General features: G+C 47.6%; 1 protein-coding gene across 1 annotated transcript in view; it reads left to right on the forward strand.

The window, feature by feature from the left end:
• ADCY5 (adenylate cyclase 5) overlaps positions 1-17,716 on the forward strand; it is a 412,412-nt gene that overhangs the window by 11,433 nt on the left and 383,263 nt on the right. The window lies entirely within an intron of this gene.

Consider the following 17,716-nt stretch of genomic DNA (forward strand, 5'->3'; position numbering starts at 1 on the left):
TAGCATGCTGCCGCTTGCCCCACACAGTCTGCAGCAGCTCTGCCCTCCCAGCTCCCACCTGCAATGCAACCCCAGTGCTGGGAAGAGGTTTGTGCTCCGCGAGACACCATGACCAGGGCTGCTGCCTATAGACTGGCCGAAATGCAGGCACATGCCTGCAGTGGCTCAACCCAGACACTGGGGGGGCACTAGTGTATGCCCTCAGCTGCAGGGAAGCTGTGCTGGGGGAGGGGGGCATGGCCAGGCCCCAGCAGTAGCTTGGATTGACTTGGCCAGTTCACCCTCCCTGTCCCACTGGCACAGACCTGGGCTGGGATCCACCTGGCACTCCCTGTTTGCCACTCAGGGGTAGGGGCATGGCCCCCTTAGGTGAAGGGGGCAGGGACAGGGTTTATTTCCCCCTCCCTCCAGTGTCTGGCGAAGTGGGCAGGGAGGGAGCTTATTTGTTGATTGCTCCATGCCCTGGGCAAACACCTGGAGGCAGTGGTCAGGGCTGGTGGACCCCAGCTGGGGTGGAGGGGGAGGAATAAATCCCCTCTCTACCCACTATGGCTCGGGACCATGCTAGCTGGCATCTGGCCATGCCCCCACCTACCGCTGCTGCAGTGAGGGAGGAGCATCAAGCAGACCCCAGCTTTCCTCTGTGTCTGGCTGGTTCACTTAAGGCTACTGCTGGGGCCTGGCCATGACTCCCCAACACAGTTTCCCTGCAGCTGAGGGCATACTCTAGCATTCCCCAGCTTCTGGCCTGAGCCACTGCAGGCATGTGCCTGCATTTCCTGAGTCAAAAGTGAATGTCTATTCACTTGCAAATTGGGTCAATCTAGGCAGGTTACACTAACCTGCAAAGATTGAATCAATTCAGGCTCCGACTTTTTGAATGTCTGTCCCTAGCCTATGGAGCTATTCTTGAGTTATGCACAAACATTTATGTTTTTCCAGGATCAGGGGGCTGAGAGAGAGGGAGTTTCTTATTAAGATGCAAGTAATGCAGGATGCAGAGTATTAACATCAAGCCCATGTTTGTTAGGTTATCTTTTTTACTTTATTCTGCTGCCTGAACCTGTAACGAGGCAAGGCTGTAGGATCTGGAACTCTTCAGCCTGAGAGAGAGATGTCTGAGAGGGGACTTGGTAGCAGCTGACCGCTATGTCGGGGAGTACATCAAGGGCTCAGTGAACAAGTGTTCACCAGGACACCCTAGGGGAAAACTAGGAGTAATGGTCACAAACTCCTGGAAGACCATTTCAGGCTCCACATCAGAAACTACTTCACAACTAGGGTGTCCAGAGTGTGGAATAAGCTCCCTCCAGAGGTGGTGCAATCGCCTACCCCGGAAATCTTCAAGAGGAGACTGGACGGTCACCTCACTGGGGTTTCCTGACCCCAGCTGTCTTTCCCGCTTGGTGCCGGGGGCTGGACCTGATGATCTTTCGAGGTCGCTTCCGGCCTCTTACAATCTATTAATCATTCTGCCTATTTCTGACTATAGCATAGTCTAGTTTATTAAATCTAAGGTGAAAAGGGTGGCCTACTACAATATACCAGAACAACAGACTAGGAAAGATTTTTGCCTTTCCAGTTCCACTTCACTGGGTAGACGCACAGTTCTGACGCTTTGTTTCAAATAATGCTCTCCATCCTCCCTCCTCCAGAGGAGTCCTAAAAGTAGGGCTCTAACAGCTGCACCATCATGTGGCTCTTTCTATAGCCCTTTCTGATCCAAGTCTCCTGGATGCTGGCTTCTAGCAGTTCAGCCCCATTACAAATACCTCTGTCATATCCTAACAATGCTACTCTAACCCCTTTTGGCTTTTTTCTTTGGAGATCTGCATTAACAGTAGATGTCTGATCTGCAGCTGAATGCTGAGGTCTCAAAAGAAGCTGTTTCACTCTGCCATTTCTGGGGTCTCTAGTTGTTCATGTTTTTTGTGTTATTTTGTTTTTCCCCTAAAATAGACCACTGCTCCAACTTGAATAAAAACAGTGTTTTATTGTAACTGAACATCAACTCTTGTTACACTTGAGCTCATAACCTCTCACCAAGATGCTTCTCACTGGATGTGCTCTAATTAGCATTCAGTGAATAGCATAGTGCAGATTGCACATGGGAAGGGTGGGGGGAATGGCACTCTGTGCTTCGCTGAGGCTGCAGTATCATGCAGGATGTCTGAGTGGTGACTGATATTGAGACCGACAGATTATCTGAAATGTTCTGCTGTTGTCTCACTGACGCTTCTGGGAATGGTAATAAAATGGGTTGTCTTTCTTTCAGAAGGAAAAAATATGCAGACTGGTGCGTGTGATCCTCTTGCATTTGTAGATTATTATGCTTTCTATCTAGATTGTAAATTGGGAGTGGGGCAAAGGTGAATAAAAGCAACACTCATCTGAGACTTGATCCTTATTCATGTTATGCTCCCCTAACACAGAGCAAGATACTACACATCTAAGTATCTTCATTGTCTTCAGTGGAGCCACTCCTCAAGGGAGGCTTGCTTTACTGTGTGCAGTTGATGGGATCTGCCATGAATAGTTGCTCTGGAATCAGTAAGAGGTGTGGGATTTGGGGTCTTTGGTTTGGAAAATTGAAATCCTGTAAAACCCTCACGCTATTTCTTTCTTTACTCTAAGCTTTATTAAGGTCCTTCTCTTGTCAGATGGGAAGCTTATTAGATATGGAAGGTTTGTTGTGTTTATTGGTTCTGATGATTGCAAATCAGATGAGTAATTTGGTAGTCACTGAGTGCCAACAAGGCACTTGGGTGCCAAAGAAGCGCTGGAGAAGGTGCCTAAGGTTCTTCCCTGCTCCCAGACTCCGTTGTAAGGTCATCCTCTGGGCATCCTCTCATCTCTTCAGAAACAATTACAGATGGATGTCTAGCTAAGAGCAGGTGAATTGAATATGAAACCGTTCCTGATGGGCATGGTTTAGGCACTTTCTGCCCAAATGCTCTAATTTAATGGCCTAGCTGCTTCAGGGAGGGAGGCCTTGGAAAGGCAGGACATGATGGTCCTGTTTAATCTCTGTGTAAATGAAGGTATTTTGGCAAACTGCTTTCATCATACTTAGCACACAGGGAGCTGATGGCTTCAAGCATCTTTGATTTTTAAGGCAGGGTTTGGTTGATAGTTTAAGCTTCAAGCTGGATAGTTTTTGTTTGACAAAGTTTTATTGGAGCCTCATAGCATCAGTCACTCCTGGCTTGCAAAGAGGAAGCAAAGCCCTTTAAAACTACTGTTGCAAACAGACCCCATCTGTCCACCATTGGGCCACTTGCTGAGCAGGCCTGGAGCTGTGGAAGTTTTAACTCCACTCTGTGACGTTGAGCTGCTGCTTTCCAGAATGTATGGTGGGAAATGCAAATATGTTGTAACTATGGCCATGCTTACAAGGCTTTCACTATAAGATGTTCATAGGCATCCAGAGCCTGAATCAAATAGGGCACTTTCCTCTCCCTCTCTTCCCCCTCCCTGCACCCACAGTCTGGGGCAGGGAAGAAGACTGGGAGTTTTTCACAGCTGGAATGTGAACTTTGGGCATGGAGCCATTCTTCAAATGCATTGGGCTTGGATTTGGCTTGCAATCATTCAATTGTCTGTCAAAGTTTCATCTGATTTTTTGGAGTGGAGGGATTGAAGCTTGTTATCTTTTTGCAGACTGACTGTCTAGCTTTTTTGTTTAAATGGAGCATTTGTGGAATGTCTTCTGGTCAAATCAACAGAATTTTCTTCATTTCTTGGCACAGTCGCTCAGCTTGCAAAGAAGAGAATCCTCAGCATCTAGTTAAATGCACTCTTAACTTGGTTGTAAAAGTGACTGTGTTTACCTGGCTTGCGTTGGGGGTGTCAGCGTGGTCAGGTAGCCCGCTCTGGGAGCTGTCTAGCAGCTTCTGAGAAACCACACTCTCTAGTTCCTGTCCTCTTTTCTGTGCTGTAGAGCTGGGTGTGTTTTCAAAGAACAAAAGCAGATATATTTGGGCAAGCGTGGGTTTAAGAGGAACTTCCAAGTATAACTAGTTGTGTGAGCCTAAGGCTGGCTATATTTTTATTAAAGGTTTTATAAATTGCTCTGCAGAGACCATCCATACATTTTCCATAGTGTACCAGAATCTCCCCTTGCCTTTCCAGGTAGCAACTTGGTGTGTATCATTTCTTGGCCTGGATGTCAAAGGGGAAGGGTGGAGTGATAGAGGCGTATGTGTGTGGTAAGAATGCAAACACTTAACTCTTTTATTTTCCTTTGGGTTTTTTCTATGCAACACTGAATTGCCTGTGACTGCGTGGGTTTTGTTTTAGGGATATTTTAATTTGGTGGCCTTTTTCATGCTTAGGAAAGATTTGGTGTTGTCCTGCTTATCAGACAAAGGTACAGTGACATCTCAGAGGAGCAGTAGCAGTCTTGTAGGGTCTCTTGAAATACACACTTTGAACCACAAGGAAAATAATGCAGATGAGGTAGAGTGGATATCTCTTAAAGGGACATTTCCTGAACATCTGCAGTAGCTGTATTTCCAGCTTCCCAAACACTTAGTGCAAGTTTCTAGCCATTTACAAAGTAGTGCCTTGAAACAGTTACTGGTTCCTCTTATCAGACTGTATGAGAAGTCAAGATGTTTTTCACTCTTCATTCCTAGCAGAATTGTACCCATGGCGCTCTGCTTGGAGTACCTCCTCATACACAAGAGATGCTGGTGTAGATCAGACCACAGGTCCAGCTAGCCCAGTATCCTATAATTCACAGTGCTGAGTTAAGTATTTATGCAGGGTCTATCCAGGCTGATCCATTCCCTGCACCAGTTCCCTTCAGTTCTCATCATTTAGAGGCTTGGGAATTTCTAATTTGGACATTGTAGCCTGACTCTTGTGTTTAATACCTATCCTGCATGAGTTTGTCTGATCTTTCCTTGAACTTAACTAAATTATTCACCCCAATGGCAACAACTATCCACAAGTTAACTGTGCATCATGCAAAAAAACTTCTATTTGCTTGTTTTAAACCCTGATTCCTGATAATTTCACTGCATGTTTCCTAGTATGCCCACAATGCTAGAACTACTCACCAGCTGTGTTGTTGGCGCCAGCTGGAATTGTATTGTGAAATAGTTCTGCAGTATTTCAAGGCTACTGAGTGATGGGTACAATCCTAAAATGACTGAGGAAGATGGACAAAATGGACTAATTGGACTTGGCTACCTTAAATGTCATTGGGATCACTGCTGCTGGATTCAGTTTCATTTGAAATGTTTCCCAGCTTCTTCAGTGGTGTTATTAACACTTGGGTTGGTGGTACTGGATGCACTCAGTCTGGAAGGACAAAGATGAAAGGACTGGCTAAGCAACAGCTCTACAGTAAAGGACCTGGGGGTGATGGTGGACAGTAAACTGAATAAGAGCCAGCAGTGTGCCCTTGTTGTCAAGAAGGCTGACAGCATTGTGTGCTGCATTGGTAGGAGCTTTGCCAGCAGATCGAGGGAAATGATTCTCCAGGCCACATCTGGAGTTCTGTATTCAGTTTTGCCCCTCTCCTCCCCACTACAGACAGGATGTGGACAAATTGGAGAGAGTCCAACAGAGGGTGAAAAAAATGGCTCGGGGGGCTGAGGAACATGACTTCTGAGGAGAGGCTGAGGGAACTGGGCTGAGTCAGTCTGCAGAAGAGGAGACTGGAAGGAGGTTTAATAGTAGCCTTCCTCTTTGTAACCCTGCTTCAAATAGTTGGAGCTGGGCTGTTCTCAGTGGTGGCAGATGACAGGACAAGGAGCAATGAGCTCAAGTTGCAGCAAGGGAAGTTTAGGTTAGATATTAGGAACAACTTTCTCATGAGGGTAGTAAAGCAGGCTACCCACGGAGGTTGTGGACTCTCCATCCTTGGAGGTGTTTAAGATCTGCTCAAGTCCCTTCCAACCCTACAACCTATGAAACCCCCGACCTGGCTAGACAAAGCCTTGACTGGGGTGATGTGGTTGGGGATGGTCCTGCTTTGAGCAGGGGGCTGGACCAGATGTGATCTCCTGAGGTCCTTTCCAACCGTAATTTTTATGATTCTGTGAATGAAAATAGGCTGAGTAGCTTTGGTGCTCTTTTGCTGATGTTTCCATTGCTGCAAGTCTGTTAGCACCGCTCTTACTGGTGCACCTTGCTGGCTTTCTATAGGGATTAATTTTCATGGGCTTGTATATAAAGGCTGTTTATAATGTGAGGCTGCCTCTGTTTTCCTTCTTCACGAACACATTGTACTTTGATCCTCTTTCTTCACGAGGACAAGACATTGCTTATGTGATCGGGATGCATTTTCCATCCCTAAACAATATTATGTATCCTGGCTGTTCCCTGAACTTTTAAGATGACAGTGCCAAGTAATGCCCATGGAGTAGCTCCCATGTGCTATGTGATGGCTTTGTGATACAAGTATTAGATGGGAACACAGACTCCCTAGTGTGGCAGGTGTGAATCCTGCCTACATAACCACTTATCATTGTCCTTTAAGGGAAACGGAACTTTCTGCAGCTCGCCGGCTTATGAGCTCTTTCAGGGGAGACTTTTCCAAACTCTGGGAGCACTGTGTTTTTTCAGGGACCTCTTTTTAGCATCTGTGACACAGCCGTAGGAGCTTTGCTAGGGCATTCTTGGCCTGTGTTCCCCTCCACCTCTGGGCTGCTGTCGCCCATTGCCTCAGTAGTGGCTGCATTTCAGTGATGGTGTAAAATGCTCAGTGGTTCTGTTTGGGATTAAAACTGTTGTCTAAGCCTAACGTACATTATGAGGCTGAGGAACAGGCTGGTCTTGTGGAAAGTAAAGAAAAAATGTTGGTACAGAGGAGATGAATATAAATGGAGACATGGTTTTTGCCAGGTGTTAGAAATAGTAAGGTAGTAACTTCAGCTAACTGTCAATGGTTTCTGTGCTTCCTCTGAAGCTGTTCATGGTACAGACAGTGTGCAGTTTTGTTCTGCAGTCAGATTGGCTGTTGTGTTGCCGTGAGCTTCTCAGTGATGAAATATCACTTGTGCAAGTTGTGCCCAGCTCTGTACCCTCTTACTAGAAGCATTGAAGCCTCAGACACTGGCAAAAGTCAAGGCCAGTTGCTGCAAGCACTGATCCGTTGGCACTCCAACTTGTGGAAACTGCTAATTGGTAGAGCTGGCAAGGTGGTAGGAGACTAGTCATACCAGTGTTTCTCAGAATACCAAGTTTGTCAGCCAGTCTGCAGGTGACAGATCTATTCATCCACGTTTGTAGAAGAGACTAACTTCTTCCTTTTTCTAGAAGATGCTTGTTGGTACCTACATCCGTGTGTGTGGATTTACACCCACCCAGAACTGCAAAGATGGGTAGATCTAGGAACAGATAATTAATGAAGACGGTATTTCCGTAGCAATTGGATTTTAAGGTAGCTGGGTAGTAACAGTATGATGCAGCACATTGAGGCCATGTTGTTGCCCTAAGCCAGGGGCAGGCAATTATTTAGGCCCACAGGCCACATAGGTAGTTTAGGGGAGTTGTCATGGGCCAGTCAGCACTCCCTGCCCCCCAACACCCCAGAGCCTGCGTGACCTGCTGTTCCTCACCAGCAACAGTGCCAAGCGGCAGCTAAGCACGCTGCTGCTGCTGCCCCAGCCCTGCCCTGTCCTGACTTTGGACTCGCCCCAGCTGGGCAGAAGCTGCTGCTGTGTACAGTGTAAAAGCAGCTGCCTCCCCCTCACTGCTTCTGGGCCCTTTTTGCTCCGGCTGCGTGGAGCCTGCGTCTGGGCTGCCTTGTGGCTTCTCTTCACTGCCACCGCTGGGCAGCCCAGAGGCAATGCTGGTGGTGGAGAGAGTGCAGGGCAGGGCCAGGGTCGAGGCTGTGCATGTGGGTCCTGTCTAGTCTAGAGCTGGTCCACTCTGGCTGGGGCAAATCTGGGGCTGGGTTAGGGCCAGGCTTGTGAGTGTGGGTCCCCTCCAGTGTCCATGGGGCTGGGGCTAAAGTCCAGCTGCCCCAGCCCTGCTGCATGCCCAGGGCGGTGGCATGTGCCAGACAGGAACAAGGGACCCACCACAGGCCAGACAAAGTCCCTATTTTGGCCACCGCTGCCTTAAGTTCTATCCTCTAAATGAGATTATCATGGATAGGGTTACCATATTTCCAGGTCCAGAAAAGGGGACACCTGTCACCAGGGGGAATATGATGGTGTGGGGGGTGCAGTGACATGCTGGTGCCTTGCCCCTGCCCGTTCTTTTGCCCCTCACTGACAAGCTACATTCCCCCCACAGCCCTGCTGCTGCCCCTCACTCCCAAGCAGCAGTACCCTGCCCCCCACCTCTTGCTGGTGCCCTTCACTCCTGACCCGCAGCCCCCTGTCGCTGCCAGTGCCCTGCACACCCAACCCACAGTCGCCTGTCCCATCCCACGTGCCCCTGACTCCTGACCTGCAGCCCCTGTCCCCCCAGTGCTGCCAGTGTCCTTTACTCTGACCTGCAGCCCCTGTCCCCCAGCCCTGCTGGTGCCCCTCACTCCTGACCTGCAGAACCCTGTTGCTGCCAGTGCCCTGCACACAGTTGTCCTGTGTCCCCCCCCCAGCACTGCCGGTGTCCCACACTTTGGACCTGCAGCCTCTGCCCCCAACCCCCCAGCCCTGCTGGTGCCCCTCCTGACCTGCAGTCCCCTTCCTCTCCAGCCCTGCTGCCCAAGCAGCTCCCACAGTGCGAGCTCTCTCTTTCTCACAGGGAGCGTGTGACCCCCGATAGCCAATCTCCTTGCCCGCTGCTCCCAGCTTGGAGCAGCCAGCCCTGGAGAGCAGAAAACCCAGACACTTGCTATTATTTTAAAAATCCGCCTGGACGCACTGCACCACAGGGGTCCAAAAAAAGAGGGCATGGGTTCTGATCACTTTTTTTCATCAAAAATCTCAGGGGACACTTCCTCAGTGCAGGGCTCAGCTCCCTTGTTCAGACTTCACATTGGGCAATTACATTTTTTGCCTCTTCACATGCTGCTCTTCCTTGGTTGTCTGCTGTGCACTGAACAGTTCAGCACTATCAATCAGCTGCTGTGTATGAGCGACTTTCTTACACTGGTGCGTGTGAAACTTATAGAGCTGTAAACAAGCAGGAGAAACAAAAAATTTTCACTTTGAATCTTGTTTCAGTGGGGTTAATGTGCTAGGCCAAGTTTAGTCCTACCATCATCCTGTGTGACTACATTGACGTATGTGGAAGTTGTATATGCAACTAAAACTTTCTATTTTCTTGTGCTCTTGGGTCCCAAATATTCTTAAGTGTGAACTTTTGTTCTTAAATATACCAGAGCTTTAAGGAACTAGGAAGCTTCTGAATAAGGTAGTTTGGAAGCAAGTTCCCTGGCATCTTCTCTCCTTTTGGAGGAGAAGAGTGCTCATGGCTTTGCTTGTTGCATCCATTGAAGCTATTTCTAAGCACCGTAAGATGCTTTCTGCTACAGCACCTGGTACAACAGAGCCTCTATGAGCTCCTCTAACACAAATAATAATGTCAAATACTAACTTTCTGGTCCACTGTGGAAATAGGTTCTGGGTTTAACTTTTGGTCCTTTCAAGCTGGCTTAAATGAGTAGACCTGAAGAAGAATGTCTTGCATACAAAGCCATGTCTAAGTATATCCCAACTGTAGTTGGGCCATCAACTCCCTGTCCTTGGATAAGAGAGTACCCTCCCCTGTTGACATATAACCAACACTTTATATCCACTTAAGAGCCATTAAGTGAAATGCCCATTAGTTGAAGTAATGCTTATATTAATGGTACAATGAATAGCATTTACTTCCTGGCAACTACCATTGTAAGACCTCTGAACTAATTTGCATCTCTTGGGAGAGCTCCTTGGCTGCTTAAATGAAGGAAAGGAGGTAAAAAAAACCCCAAAACAACTTTGGGAAATTTAAATGTTAAAAAAACTAGTTGCAATTGTTAGGGCTTGTCCACATGCAAACACTTGTGAGTTAATCTGAATAGACTAAAGATGCTATTTCAAAGAGTATTAGTTTAAACCCCCTGAGCCCCTTGCATGGATGCTTTTATTAAAAAATAATTCTGTTTAAGATTAAATTCATTTTAGAAGAGGGTTTGAATTTACACCTTTTGGTTATTTCAATTTTAACTTTCCTGAGTGTCCCCTTGTAGATGAATGCTCGGTAGCTCATAGCTGAAATAAGACTCTTGTATGCTTTGAGCAAGTTAAGGCTACTTAGTAATTTGGCACACTACATGGATGTAGACATAGTCCGTCAGAACACAGGTTGTGGCACAACCTTCTTACTGCCCTCTCGCAACAGGCTTCAACTGTCTCCAGAAGCAAGAGAACAATTTAGTTGTCCTGTCCAGTCCTTGACCCTGTAGCTGAAACAGCTTCTCAGGAGGCCAAGTTTGTCCTTCTCCCAGTACTATCGCAAGGAAGTTTGGCACCCGGGAAAAAGCCCACAGTGGCAGCCTGCCCTCGTCCCACGTACAGATCCGGGGGGCACATGGGAGTGCACCCAACGGCAAGAGCTACCCTTGCCCTGTCCTTGCGCATCCCCAAATGAGCTGCTCGCAGCTCTGTCCCCCGTCCTGGCTGGGCAGCACCTGTTGGTGCCCCTTTGCTTCAGTGCCTGGGGCAGTTGCCCCGCTCATCCTCCACCCCTCCTATGGCATTGCTTTCTCCTGCGGTCACTTGAAGCTGCGGTGAGGGCTTCCAATACCTTCCTTGCGGAACAAGCAACTTTCAGTTCCTCATCCAAGTTGGGGCTGAACCTTCGGCCAGTCCCTCTATCTATAGCATATCTTAGCGTATCCCCCAATCTATAGTGTATCTTAGTAGACTAGTAACCTATGGCTCTAAGTAGTGAAGTGCCAGGTGATCTTGCTCTTCATTTAACAGACCACTTCAGGAGTCAAGGTTTTCTTCCGTGTCCTTTAATTTGACCAAGTTTGCCTCTTTCCACCTTTCTGTCTTGTAATCTATTTGCTCTACTGGCTTTGCTGAGCAGTAGCCAGTTAGTTGCAGAACCTCCTTCCATGCGCTACAAGCAAATGAGTTACTGCTCTTAAGACTTCTTTTAGGAAGGCAAGTGAGAGAGAACTTGTCTTCAGCCCAGCTGACGGAGTCTAATGCCAAAGATCACAGGAGCAGTATTGCATTCTGCTAGTACTGTGGGTGTTACAGCACTCTCTCCTCTGGTGGGAATTGGTCATGGCCTTGCTATTTAGAACTCAGATCTATTTTGAACAAGAAGGTGCCTTCTGCAGTGACAGATGGCAGTCAGTAAAGATGTGATTGTTAAGCCAAGTCAAATGCTTCTGAATTTTTAATTGCTTGGGTTCCTCTCTGCCCCAGTCCAGACTGAGCAATCTTGTCACTATGCAACTCTCACTTTTTAGATCCTTCATGTCCTTGCCTGGTTTCATTTATCACTCGGATGCATCTGAATCCCAATGACAAGGGGTGTTGCAGAGTCTCTGCTCTGCTCTTCCTTGCTAACCTGACTCTTTCCTACTGATCCTGAAAAGCACCCTTGCACTGAAACATTGCTTATTCATTGGAGAAAGTCCCCCTTCCCCTATCTGATTATACCTGTCAGGCAGTGGATTGCTAAGGTTCAATGGGAATTCATTTTGAAAGGTGTCTGGGGCTTGGCATCAAACCTGCTCACCACATCTAAGCGGGGGAAGGGGGCTGTGAGGATGACCTGCATGGGTAGTCAGGATGGTCACCTACAAACTGCCCCTTCTTAACCCTTTGCCTGTTCTCAGTTGCACCCCTCCACAACCTAAGTGGGTCATGGGGGAGAACCAGGAAGTCCATGCAGCCCTGTGTGCACCTTGTGGATTTTCTAGCGAACTTATATACAGGGCGTTGTAGGCCAAACTGTTAGTGAAGAATGACACCTGATCACTAGCAAGCAAGGGACCAGTGGTATACGGTGCTTGCAACTAAAAACTGAAGTCTGGTAGCTGGTAAAAGGCCTCTTATTACCCTGCATGCTTAACGTGATAGAGCAGGGTTTGCTTTTGCTTTGGTGGCTGCCTCTGAAGAGAGGAGAGAGAACATTAAACCCTTCCTTATTTTGTTTTTTTATTTATTTATTTTTTGAATGATGCAGGCAGCCAGGTTTAAACACCGTGTCCCTAATCTACCTTCATACAAATTGCCCTTTTAGAAACATAATTAAGTTAATAACAACCTTTCTCTCAACCCCTTTTTTTTTGGATGAGCTGAGAGACAACAAGAACCTGCGTGAACTGCTTCTGCATTAACTTTAGCTTCGTTTTCTCTATAGGATTAGAGTAATTCCAGCTCTCATGTTTGACTTGAGGGATATTTATTATCCCAGTGTGGTAATTAGTACTGCAAGTGGAGACACAGGTGTATTCTGCCTCCTTAATGGCTTCCTTCCCTTCTGTGGAAAAGAGCAATCAGGTGGTTTCAAAGGAGGGAGCTTCATTCTCATATAGACTTAGCCTGGTTAAGATTTATTGTGGCTTTCACTTCCTCCCACTTTTTCTGTGCCTGCCTCTCCCAGTTGCCCACTCTTACCTTCTTACTAGCGCAGCTGTGGAAGTATTTCTAGAAAATCAGCCCACAAGAGGTTTGCCTAACATGGTTCAAGAATCATGATGGGAGCGGAAGCTGGCAGATCTCGGGTTGTCCTTTGATCCAGGGGCTTTGTCACTCTCTGCTTCTGACTATCTCTCTTAAACAGAAAGGCATAAGTGCTTTCCGATGAGCTGTATTGAAAGTGACATGATCCAGCAGAATAATACAGGTGGGGAAATTGCAGAAGTGCTCCCTGGTTACCCGGGGGTCAGATTCCACACTGACTGAGGGCCTTTAAAATATTGTGGATGTGTAATGTCCTGCTGACCAGGCTTGTTTGGAAGGTCCGGTCTGAAGCACATAAGCCCATTTTAACTGATTGATGTGACTTTAATTTACAGGCTACATCAGTGGTGCTCTAGTGTTTTGTCCCCGTGGGCCTAATGAATGGCACAGGCCTAGTCTGCATGCCAGCATCAGGCCCCACATGTTGGCCTCCGCAGGGCCCATGGAGTCGCAGGGAGAATCTGCAGGCTGAGGATTGAGCACCCCTGGACTAAATGAACTGGCACTATCTGCCCGCTAGCAGTTGGACTTGAAAATGGGGTAGACTCTGGGAGTGGGATGGCAGGGGAGGAGAGGGGTGGGAGAAGAGCTGTGGGCTAGAATGACTGGAGACAAGGCTGGGAAACGCATTTTAAATTAGGTAGTGTTGTGTGTATGGATGTAGGGCATAGGCTTTCATTCACAGTTCTTGTGTTTGTTGTTCCCGCCCCTCCTTGTGGTAGAGCACCCAGCCCAGAGGGCACCGGAGCCAGCTTGCTCCCACCACACACAACCTGCTACCTCTCTTGCCTGGAATTGAGCTGCTTCCAGAGTCAAGTTCAAGCTCAATGCAGTTCTTTTGTGTACTTGGATTGTCTGTCGGATCAGCTATCTCTTGCTGAGACTAGATAAAGTGTATTTCGCTTTAATTCAGGTTACTTTTGGGTGTCCTGTGTACACAAACTTATTTTGCTTCTGGGCAGAGGTGGGCAAATATTTGGGCTGGAGGAGGCCACGTAAGGAGTCCTGGTGAGCTGTTGAGAGCTGGGAGGGACTATCTACATGGTCTTGTGGAGTAAGGGGGAGGAGGAGCATCAGGGAGATACCAAGTGAACCTATCTGGCCCCAGGTCCACTGCCCCGCACCTGCTGCCAGCAGCACTGGATTTAGTAGACAGGCAGGGACCCCCACTGGAGGGGTGCGCTCAGTTGGGTGGATGGGATGGGACTGCAAGTGGGTGGGAAATGGTGTGTGGGAGTAGGGTGAGCGGGACTGAGATCGTGGGGTGGTGACAGTGCGGGACCGGGACCCCAGATAGACACCTCCCCACCCCCCAGGGCAGATGGGCAAGCGTGTCTGAACAGCAGGGTCAAATACAGTGGCAGCGGTGGAGATGCTGGCAGCAAGAATAAGCTGCTGCTGCAGGAGCTGCTGGGAAGCCAAGTCTGGTTGCTGTGCGCCCCCCCAGCCCTGGAGACTACAGCTCCCAGCATGTCTGAGGGTCGCGTGTGGGGATAGGGCGGGCTGTGCTCTGTGCCAGGTGGCACCTCTGCACCTGGGGGCATCCGGACTGCCCACATATGCCATGGCCTGGGCTGCCTCCCATGCCCCATGGACTATATTTTGCCCACCCCTAAGTCAACCTGTATTTCTGATATTCATTCTTAAATCTAACTTCTTATCCTATTTTCCTTGTGCTGTGCTTCCTGCGTTACTGCTTTACTAAACAGAGAGACATGGGAGTTTAGCATCCAGAGAGGGATTGATTTGCAGAGATGCCTGAATCCTGGCCGTTTACACTATCAGTTGGGGCACCTACAGTTCTGTATATGTTTAAAAGTGGAAGAAATAAAGGAAGTGTTTTCATACCCTGTGTTTCAGTTTTCTCTTCTCAAAATAAAGCCCTGAGGCCTCTCTTTACAGATGTCTCCTGAGTGGACAAGTGTTGGCTGTGATGAGAACCCCAGCTGTGTGGCTTAAACTCCTTTAATATGCATCTTTTGTGATTCGCAGCTCTAAGGTATACCCTCTAACATCCATAAGAGGGCTCTTCCATAAAAAAACACAGAGCAGACAACCCCTTAGGAGGTTAGAGGGGGTGGCATACTGACTCTTGTAAAGAATACAGCAGAAGAGAATGGCGTCCGTACGTGTTGTCATGTAATTTCCAAAGAGGGCCCCAGAACAAAACATCATTTAAAATAAAAAAAACCCAAAAGACAGTAAAGCATTGTCTGTAGTGGCCAAGGAAATTGTTGGCACCTCTTTCCAGAACTGCATTTAAACTGCTTCTTGGTCTCAGTGTGTCTGCGACCATTGTACTCATGGCTGGATGCTATAATCGGCTTTACATCATTTAATGAACTCATGCAGTGGATGACTGTAGTTGGACTGTGTATGTGCTGGCCAGGAAAATTGAGTTAGCACTTTGTTAGCAAGTTTGTTTAAACAGACCAACTTTCCCCGAACTAGTACTTTCTCGGGCCAGCGTAGGCTTGGCTGAAGGAAAATATTGAGCAACATAGTAATATTTGAACAACTGTATTCAATTTTAAGTTGCTTTTTTTTGCGAGGATGGGTGGTGGAAAGAGAAAATGACAAATAGTCGAGATTGTAGACAGGTCCATAGTAGGATAGCTAGTCGTGTGTCTGCGCACAGAGCCCAGTCCATCTATTAATCTAAGGGAAGCAGCAAAAGACCAAAGGTCTTCACCTTATTTGGGAGCCTCGGATCTTGGTCATGATGAACCAGTTGTATCATTTAGTTTTGTTTGATCCTGTTCATAAATGCATATCGCGAGCACAGTTAATGGCTTCTCATCAGAATTGCCTGACTGCGATCAGAATCTAATTTTTTAAGTGCTAGGAGGAGTTGAATATGCACTGATAATTAAGGCTAGGTACAGATATTCAAAAAGCCTGAGGCAGAATTGAGCTAAGTTGCGTGGTTTTCTGTAAGTGGTGTAGTTTAGATTGCTAGCGGACAGACCATGTGTCTGCCCTTTGGGGGCAGGGAGCAAGTCTTAGACTGAGTCCTGCCACCTTTAAACCAGTCTGTGTGCCAAACTTCTGTTCTGTTACGGGTAGGCAGGTTTCTGATCACCTTTACTTGTAAATGTGTAATATCTGTAACGTGCCTAAGTGCCTGTTGCTGGATGCACCCAGGTATGGTATCAGAGCAGGGGTAAGCAACCCTTGGCATATGTGTCAGAGCATGGCACACAGAGGCAGATTGCTTGGCATGAGGGGCCTGATCCTTCCTGTGCCATTGCCAGTCTGCCTTGAAACCCGTGTGCACTCGCCACCGGCAGCAAGCCAGGCCAGGGCTCCACAGACCCCGGTGCAGCTGTCAGTGGTCTGGGCTCCACTGTGGACAGCAGGGGCCTGCCCAGAGCCAGGGCTGACACTGCAAGCGGCTGCACCAGGGTCTGTGGCGTCTTGCCCTAGCTTCTTACTGGCAGCAGCTGCATGCATGCCTCAGGGCAGACAGCAGGGGAGGGGGCTGGGCCTGTGCTACCACAACAAGGATTGGGCCCCTTGCAGCTTGCCCGCCAACTGGCTCTGGTATGCCAACATCTTATAAGTTGAGGTTGCGGGTGTTTTTGCCACTTTGCCCCAAAATATCACCAGTCCCTGTATTGGAACATATGCATTTACAGGTCTCCAGATTCATGAACTTTCTCCTGAGTTTGAATAGGGCCCTGTCTTGATGCAGTGCTGTCAAACTGACTTTCTGGGATTCTGCATTTATTCCTAAGCAGTCCTACTTGACAGCATTAATGTGGTATGTTTTTATTTTTGGTAGGCAATAACTAGTAAAAATTTGAGACTGTCTGTCTGACTAACCTGGCATACTATATATTGAGGCTATTATGTGTACGTTAAGTAATAGAATTTGGTACATGTTAACTGGATTGGACTCTTTCACAAACCCTGTATGACAAATTTCTGCTAGAAGTAAAAAACCACTAAAAATTAAAGGGTTTAAACACAAGTTTTGTGCTCTAGGAGGACAGCTGCCAACACTGAGGAGAGGGGATATTGGAAAGAGGGAGGAAGCGAGTTTCCATTGGAACTGGAAAGTGCTAATTACAGCAACTTAAAAATGGTGTGGGTCTGACTTTCTCTCTAATTCTCTTGTTTCGAACAGAGAAAATGTCTTAAAGAATTTGCAATTTAATATGAGTTACGAAGCATTATATGGTAACTGCAGAGTAAAATTTTAAGAAGCCCGACCTAAATCAGGAATGTCTCAGAATAATTCTCTAATAGTAGACTGGAGTGGAGAAATTACTGGTGTCAGTAGCGTTTTGTGAGGGGAGTGGGCGCATGCATGCACATGCACATATGCTCTCTCCCTTTTTCCTCTGGGTGCCTGAATATCTTGCTTTGGGACCAGGAGTGGGAAAACACCACTAAATTGTTTGCTGCAAAGGCTAACTCCTACCTTCTTCTGTGGCTTTTATCTGTTAGAAGAAATCTGTGCTATGTGGCTGTGCAAGGACTTTCCCATAAACTAGCATACTACTTCACTGTGGGGTTAGCATTCATCTGGTGTCATTGCTGGAAAAGGCTGCTGCACTTTATTGTCAGATTGCTGCAGCTGCCTCCTTTCTGAGCACCATGTCTGTGGGATTGTGCAAAGTAAACTTTGCCTGTGGAGGGGTGGCTGCGTGCTATTCCAAGTGAGGAGAGCTGCTAGGAAGTGATGGAGCCCTGGATGCAAAGGGAATGTGTCACTTCAGCTGCACCCACGCTGCACACTTGCTGATGCAGTTCCTGCAGTGATTCAACATCACACAGCGAAGTGGGATGCACATCAGCTTCTCTTTGGAGGATGTCAGAGGTCTGCAACATCTCATCTTCTCGTGAAGCCTCCTGAGGCTGTGGGAGGGAGCAGGTCACTGCACAAACCCTCCCTCCAGGTGACCTGATCACTTGAATGTGTCAGCAGTGACCAGAAAGAGCACTTCTCTGACCAGAAGGAGCACTGTTAGGCAGGCCTGGTACTGTTTAAACACAGCCCTTAGTTTATTGGATTCTTCTTCTAGGAGAAAGCAGGAGAAACCTTTTATGATCAGAGGGGGAGAGGCAGAGATACCAAGGGCTAAAGGACAGAAATCTCAGTTTGTTCCCGTAGGAAT

This window comes from Gavialis gangeticus, unplaced genomic scaffold (genome assembly GCF_001723915.1).
Source record: "Gavialis gangeticus isolate Ggan-Ray unplaced genomic scaffold, GavGan_comp1, whole genome shotgun sequence".
NCBI classification, from domain to species: Eukaryota; Metazoa; Chordata; order Crocodylia; family Gavialidae; genus Gavialis; species Gavialis gangeticus.